General features: G+C 40.0%; 1 long non-coding RNA gene across 1 annotated transcript; it reads left to right on the forward strand.

The window, feature by feature from the left end:
- The first annotated feature begins 1369 nt into the window (after positions 1-1369).
- LOC133054831 (uncharacterized) lies at positions 1370-2712 on the forward strand. Its single transcript, XR_009692515.1, has 3 exons — positions 1370-1600; positions 1730-1938; positions 2638-2712. It is a non-coding gene; the product is annotated as an uncharacterized LOC133054831 (long non-coding RNA).
- Positions 2713-8436: the final 5724 nt, after the last annotated feature.

The raw sequence follows: 8436 nt of genomic DNA on the forward strand, positions 1-8436 counted from the left end.
GGGTATATGTCTGTTGTCTCCATTCTCGTTATACTCCTGGGATCGTTCAATTACTCCAGAAAGGTGACCAGGTCAGGCTTAGAGGCCACAAGACCTGTTCATCAGAGAAAGGAAGGTATTGGAGTTTCAGCTTCAACATCAGTCCTTCCAATGAACACCCAGGACTAATCTCCTTTAGGATGGACTGCTTGGATCTGCTTGATGTCCAAGGGACTCTCAGGAGTCTTCTCCAACACCATAGTTTAAAAGCATCAATTTTTCGGTGCTCAGCTCTCGTCGCAGTCAACTCACATCCATACATGACCACTGGAAAAACCATAGCCTTGACCAGACGGACCTTTGTTTGGCAAAGTGATATCTCTGTTTTTACCACGCTATCTAGGTTGTTCATAACTTTCCTTCAAGGAGTAATCGTCTTTTCATATCATAGCTACAGTCACCATGTGCAGTGATTTTGGAGCCCCAAGAAAGTAATTCTGACACTGTTTCCACTGTCTCCGCATCTTAGTTTTCTGAATGTTGAGCTTTAAGCCAAGTTTTTAACTCTCCTCTTTCACTTTCATCAAGAGTTCATCAAGTTTAGTTCATCTTCACTTCCTGCCATAAGGGAGGTGCAATCTGCATATCTGAGGTTATTGATATTTCTCAGGCATATTTCTCCCGACAGAAGGACCAACAGATCCCAAAACGGACAGGGGCAGGGCGAGGGGAGATAAGGCTCCGCCCCCTCTGGCCCCGCCCCTACGCAATTGCGCTTCAGGCCTCGTCCCGCCCACTGCCCTTATTTCGCGGCTCCTTGGCCCTGGCGTAGCCCAGTCACCTCCGTCTGTACCACTTCCTCCACCTGCGCGGGCGCCGTAACCTGCAGACCCGGAAGTGAATGTAGACTAGCAACGGAGGAGTTCCAGTGAGTTTGCTATGTTTGTTTAAAACCCGGATTTAGTAGTCGCTCAGCCTGATGTCCTCCACACGTGTTTCCGGGGTGTCTTTGGACGTTAAAGAAGACTCTTGAGATTCCCTTGGACTACCAGGAGTTACAGCCAGTCAATCCTAAGAGAAATCAGTCCTCAATATTCATTGGAAGGACTGATGCTGAAGCAGAAACTTCAATACTTTGTCCACGCAAAAAACTGACTCACTTGAAGAGCCCCTGATGCTGGGGAAGATTGAAGGCAGGAGGAGGGAACGACAGAGGAAGAGATGGTTGGATGGTATCACCGACTGGATGGACATGAGTTTGAGTTAGCTCCTGGAGTTGGTGATGGACAGGGAAGCCTTACCTGCTGTGGTCCATGGGTCGCAAAGTGTCAGACACGACTGAGTGATTGAACTGAACTGGTGGAGGTTAAAACTACTGTCGCCACCTTCCTGCCCCCGGTGTGTCCCAGCATCGCTCTGAGAGAAGTTCTGAAATCCTTTATCTTAACTGCCGCATCCCTAGGGCCCACATCACATTTCTGGGAGTATCGTTCTAGGATCCATATCTTTCTCTGGCAGTTCTACCTTCTAACGTGTAGACGCCGCTGCTTAAAGTCCTGCATTGCTCAACCCCTCCGTCTCTGATCCATGAAGAGTTGAACGAGGCTCTATTTGTATGCAGGTTGGTCAGGGCCTCGCCTATAGTGTGAAGGGGAGGGTCAGCGTAGATTACGTGGTTTTCACATAAGGGGCCTCAAGTTGTGAAGAAAAGAATGAAAGTAAAACCACCTCATTTGATTCTGTGTTCCAGAATCCCTGCTGTGTCAGTGGCCGTAGAGGATTGTGATTTGTACCTATTGAGATCCTCCCTCTGTGTGGGGCTGTGTTACAGGGAGCTCGCTGTGTTTTTCTAAGCATTGAACGGCCTGTTTTCTGGGGTCACTTCAGAAGACTGATCTTACCTTAGAAGGAAGCCCAGAGGAAGAGGAAAGCAAGGAGTCAGAAATGAGTCGTTCCCAGGTAAGAGGCATATATTTGTTTCTTTTGTCTCTCTTTCCTGAAATGCTGTTTCTTTGGACTTGATAAGCTTCTTAACTTCTTAATGGGTTTGTTTGGACTTAACCATAGTCATCATCCCAAGGGACCCGTCGCCCTCCTGGCACATCAGTGTGACAGAAAACACTATTGTCAGCCAAAGAAGCTCACTCAAGCTTTTAAGTCCCGAGTTTTTATTGGGGTTTAGCCACGTAGCCGTGGTTGATAGCATCTCCAGCATTCTCCCCTCTTTAGAGGTTGGACTAATAAGCCCAACTGGCTCAAAGCCCCAAACCTCTAGTCACTTCATTGGTCTTTGTGAAATGCCCAGCCTCACAACCTGAGTCATCCCATTATTAAACTAGGCGCCCACCAAAAATCATCTTATTAGCATAAACTATCAGGGCGTACGGAGAGTAATAAAGCCACTGCAGTCACTAAGGAAATTCCAAGAGTAAGAAAACTTAAATTCCAAGAGTAGTTTAAAAACTTCCAGACCCTGGGGACCAAAGTCTCCGAGATTTTTTTTTTATTTTTAACTTTTAGTATTTATTTAGTTTTGGCTATGCTGGGATTTTGCTGATGCACTTGGTCTTTCTCTGTTGTGATTAGGAGGGGCTACTATCTTGTTGTGGACCTCTGGCTCTAAGGCACGGGTTCAGTTGTTGTATTAATCCCTGGCAGGCTTGGAAGATGTGGGCTTCAGCAGTTGTGGCAGTTGCTCTGAGGCTTATGGGGTCTTCCCTGACCAGGGATGGAACCCGTGTCCCCTCCACTGACAGGCAGATTTCTACCCACTGGAGCATCAGGCAAGTCCTTAAATTCTTTATTACACAACGTTGAAACCTTAATGTTTCCTTTATGCCCTTTGATATTTTTCCCCCGTCTTATTTTTGATGTTACCTTGGAATACCTCACCTGTTGCATGATTACAATATATTATGTTGTGTTTAAGCCTTCTATTTTATTGTGCAAAATAATGTCTAAGTCTCTCTTTAGGTGAGCTTCTTTGGCTACCTTGTAAGCTATTTTGCTTCATTTCTTTTGAAATTTCAACTAGTCTATACAGTGATAGCTTCATCTGTAATTTGGGAGGTTCCCTTTATTTAGGTGTTTTTTGTTTTTTTAATTCAAAATTATGTTGGCTCCCCTAGATACAGCTGAGACTTATATTTGAAATATCCATGTTTGCTTTGAGTTTCATTGTTTTGAATTTGCAGTCACTGTAGTCTTTCTATCACTACATCTTCCAAGTAAAGCTTGTGATTTTCAGGCTTTATGTGCTTCAGTAAAGATTTACAGTTTGTTCACATAGGTCTGGAAATGTGTTCTTTTTTTTTTTTTTTGCAAATGTGTTCTAAATCGGTGTCATGGTATATTTGCTAATAAAATGTAGACTGTTTCTCATATTGTGTTTTTAATTACTGTTACTAAAGAGGAAGAATTGTTTTCAGTGAACCCAGGTGGCTCAGTGGTAAAGAATCCACCTACCGATGCAGGAGAGCTGGGTTTGATCCCTGGGTTGGGAAGGTCCCCTGGAGAAGGAAATGGCAATCCACTCCAGTATTCTTGCCTGGGATATCCCATGGACAGAGAAGTCTGGATGGCTACAGCCCATGGGGTCAAAAAGAGTTGGACATAATGTGACTTAGCACACATTCGTGCACAATTTAGAATTTTTTTTTTTTACCATAAATGCAATAATACACATGAGTTTTTAAAAAAGGTAGATTAAAAATGTTTCTTCCAAAAGATCTGTTACTTATGGAAGATTGCTTTTCCCTTAAGTATCTTTATGTGTGCATCTGTGTGTTCAGGCAGAAACCTAGGGTATATATAAAAGACATCATCATTTCATGAATATTTTTACTTATTCCAACCTTTGAAAATTGTTCTTACATATTTTCCATGTCCTTAGATTGTTTCCTTTTAGTGAAATGAATAAATAGTTCCATTTTATATATATATACATGAAAATGTTCAAATGATTTGATCAATTGTTTTTCTTGTTTTTTGTCTTCTTCACAATTAGAAAAACTTCTGTGAACTTTCTTCAGAGTTGTCCCTGTGTATTTGTTGGTGTATTATTAGTTAAAGTTTAGAGTACATGAAGTGAAATAAATTTAAGGTGTTTAAGGAATGTTCACTATATATTTGCAGAAAGGTGGGACAACAACATTATTGTTTTTAAATTGTTTCCATTGCACATCCAAGACTCTATAAAAGCTATCAGAAAGATATATAGTATAGAGTAAATAGTTAAAATGATTGTTGCTACTAAGGATGCTATCTTATTAGAACTGTAAAATTTGTTAAACACTTGAAATTCAAAAGTCAGTATGAATGCTTACATTACTTATTATTACAAGTACTTATTATAAGTACTTATTGTACTTCATTACTGTTCAAAACGGTCATTCATGGAGCAGAATTTTCAACATTACTAGTTTAAAGAAGCTTGTTAAAAATACTAAGAAAAAACTAAGCTTCTTAAAATAAATGACACATTTGTCCCACTCAAGAACTCTTGGATCAGAGTGTGCTTTTAAAAAATATTACCTGTTTCCTTGATAGACAATTCATCCTGTGTCATACAAATACAACACTCAAAAAATAAATATGCCGGGAATTCCTAGGTGGCGAGTGGTTAGGACTTGGTGCTTTCACTGCGGGGTCCCAGGTTCATTCCCTGGTCAGGGAACTAAGATCCCACAAGCCAGGTGGTGTGGCCAAAAAAAAAAAAAAAAAAAAAAAGCTAATGTTGTTCTGATTATTTTATCATTTCTCTTCCAGATCAGAATAGTTTCTGAAATCATTTATGGGTCACATCTTGTCATTTCTTGTGTTAGGAATTTGGTAGAAAATATTTCTGTGTAAAAATTATACACCAAACAGTCTCCTATATCGAAACCAGTTCTGTGACCTTCTTTTCTTCTCTTGGGGCACGTTAGGAAGTCTTCTCACGGACACATGTCATCTGTACTCTGTATTTCCAGGACAGCTGGTGCTCCAGGATGTGACCATAGGTTTCACTTAAGAGGAGTGGTTTGCCTGGACCTCAGTCAATGGGAAGTGTATGGGGACATGATGTTAGAGAACTATAGGAACCTGGCCACTTTGGTTGAGGATAGCTTCCTTCCAGAATCTCTTATCTGCTCTCAGGGTTTTGGTTCCTGCATTTCTAGAATGTCTCTTGGAGTCGTCTGCTTCTTTTAACAGCGTTTGAGATCCCTGCTTTGTATGGGAAAATGGGAAGTTGTGAATTTAGAAAGAAGACTTCATGATGACTTAAATATTTATCTTCCTTCATGTAATCTGCCACTTCAAGCTTAGTGCTAATTCTATAAGTTCTGTGATATAAAATGGTATCACCTATGTTCTCCTCTAGGAGTTATAGTTTCTGGTCTTACATTTTAGATCTTTAATCCATTTTGAGTTTAGTTTTGTGTATGCTGTTAGAAAGTTTTCTAACACTTTCTACAAGTTAGAACTTTCTGCAAGTTTTACAAGTGGTTGACCAGTTTTCCCAGCACCACTTGTTAAAGAGGTTGTCTTTTTTCCATTGTATATCCTTGCCTACTTTGTCAAAGATAAGGTGTCCATAGGTTCGTGGATTTATCTCTGGGCTTTCTATTCTGTTCCATTGATCTATATTACTGTCTTTGTGCCAGTACCATACTGTCTTGATGACTGTGGCTTTGTAGTAGAGTCTAAAGTCAGGCAGGTTGATTCCTCCAGTTCCATTCTTCTTTCTCAAGATTACTTTGGCTATTCGAGGTTTTTTGTATTTCCATACAAATTGTGAAATTCTTTGGTCTAGTTCTGTGAAAAATACCGTTGGTAGCTTGATAGGGATTGCATTGAATCTATAGATTGCTTTGGGTAGAATAGCCATTTTGACAATATTGATTCTTCCAATCCATGAACACGGTATGTTTCTCCATCTGTTTGTGTCCTCTTTGATTTCTTTCATCAGTGTTTTGTAGTTTTCTATGTATAGGTCTTTTGTTTCTTTAGGTAGATATACTCCTAAGTATTTTATCATTTTTGTTGCAATGGTGAATGGTATTGTTTCCTTAATTTTTCTTTCTGTTTTTTCATTGTTAGTATATAGGAATGCCAGGGATTTCTGTGTGTTAATTTTATATCCTGCAACTTTACTATATTCGTTGATTAGCTCTAGTAATTTTCTGGAAGAGTCTTTAGGGTTTTCTATGTAGAGGATCATGTCATCTGCAAGCAGCGAGAGTTTCACTTCTTCTTTTCCTATCTGGATTCCTTTTACTTCTTTTTCTGCTCTGATTGCTGTGGCCAAAACTTCCAACACTATGTTGAATAGTAGTGGTGAGAGTGGGCACCCTTGTCTTGTTCCTGATTTCAGGGGAAATGCTTTCAAGTTTTCACCATTGAGGGTGATGCTTGCTGTGGGTTTGTCGTATATAGCTTTTATTATGTTGAGGTATGTTCCTTCTATTCCTGCTTTCTGGAGAGTTTTAATCATAAATGAATGTTGAATTTTGTCAAAGGCTTTCTTTGCATCTATTGAGATAATCATATGGTTTTTATCTTTCAATTTGTTAATGTGGTGTATTACATTGATTGATTTGTGGATATTAAAGAATCCTTGCATTCCTGGGATAAAGCCCACTTGGTCATGGTGTATGATTTTTTTAAATATGTTGTTGGATTCTGTTTGCACCAGAAACTATAAAACTCCTAGAGGAGAACATAGGCAAAACACTCTCTGACATAAATCACAGCAAGATCCTCTATGACCCACCTCCCAGAATATTGGAAATAAAAGCAAAACTAAACAAATGGGACCTAATGAAACTTAAAACCTTTTGCACAACAAAGGAAACTATAAGTAAGGTGAAAAGACAGCCCTCAGATTGGGAGAAAATAATAACAAATGAAGAAACAGACAAATGATTAATCTCAAAAATATACAAGCAACTCCTGCAGCTCAATTCCAGAAAAATAAATGACCCAATCAAAAAATGGGCCAAAGAACTAAACAGACATTTCTCCAAAGAAGACATACGGATGGCTAACAAACACGTGAAAAGATGCTCAACATCACTCATTATTAGAGAAATGCAAATCAAAACCACAATGAGGTACCATTACACGCCAGTCAGGATGGCTGCTATCCAAAAGTCTACAAGCAATAAATGCTGGAGAGGGTGTGGAGAAAAGGAAACCCTCTTACACTGTTGGTGGGAATGCAAACTAGTACAGCCGCTATGGAAAACAGTGTGGAGATTTCTTAAAAAACTGGAAATAGAACTGCCATATGACCCAGCAATCCCACTTCTGGGCATACACACTAAGGAAAGCAGATCTGAAAGAGACATGTGCACCCCAATGTTCATCACAGCACTGTTTATAATAGCCAGGACATGGAAGCAACCTAGATGCCCATCAGCAGATGAATGGATAAGGAAGCTGTGATACATATACACCATGGAATATTACTCAGCTGTTAAAAAGAATTCATTTGAATGAGTCCTAATGAGATGGATGAAACTGGAGCCCATTATACAGAGTGAAGTAAGCCAGAAAGATAAAGAACATTACAGCATACTAACACATATATATGGAATTTAGAAAGATGGTAACGATAACCCTATATGCAAAACAGAAGAGACACAGAAATACAGAACAGACTTTTGAACTCTGTGGGAGAAGGTGAGGGTGGGATGTTTCAAAAGAACAGCATGTATACTATCTATGGTGAAATAGATCACCAGCCCAGGTGGGATGCATGAGACAAGTGCTCAGGCCTGGTGCACTGGGAAGACCCAGAGGAATCGGGTGGAGAGGGAGGTGGGAGGGGGGATCGGGATGGGGAATACGTGTAAATCTATGGCTGATTCATATCAATGTATGACAAAACCCACTGAAATGTTGTGAAGTAATTAGCCTCCAACTAATAAAAAATAAATAAATAAATAAAAAATAAAATGGTATCACCCCGCTCTTCAAATCAAATTTCCACTACTTACTTTTGCCTTGTACTATGTGACCAGAATGTCAGGATCTGATTTTTATGTATTAGTTTGTGTTGTATAGGTGCTTTCAATAAAGTATTTGGGGAAATCTTCTAGGCTGTCTTAGCATTCTACCATGCGTTCTCTTCTCACCTGGATACATATTAGATTGGAAAGTGATGAATCCCTAGCAAAACAAATATTCCATTCTCTGATGAACAGGTCTTGTGGTCTCTAAGGTGGACATGGTCACTCTTCTGGAGCAAATGAATGATCCCAGGGGTATAAGGAGAATGGAGACAATGGCCATGTACCCAGGTACGTGTCAATGGATGGATCCGATGGCTCAGGTGAGAGGTCCAAGCATCAGCGAGGAAGTTATTCTTCATCCTGTGTTTTCAGAAGATCTGCTTCATTGGAAACGATTTAGGAGAAGTCTGGATTTATTTCTGTTTCTGTCATAGACGGCTATCACCTGCTGCCTTCTTCC

Source organism: Dama dama, chromosome 4 (assembly GCF_033118175.1).
Source record: "Dama dama isolate Ldn47 chromosome 4, ASM3311817v1, whole genome shotgun sequence".
NCBI lineage: Eukaryota > Metazoa > Chordata > Mammalia > Artiodactyla > Cervidae > Dama > Dama dama.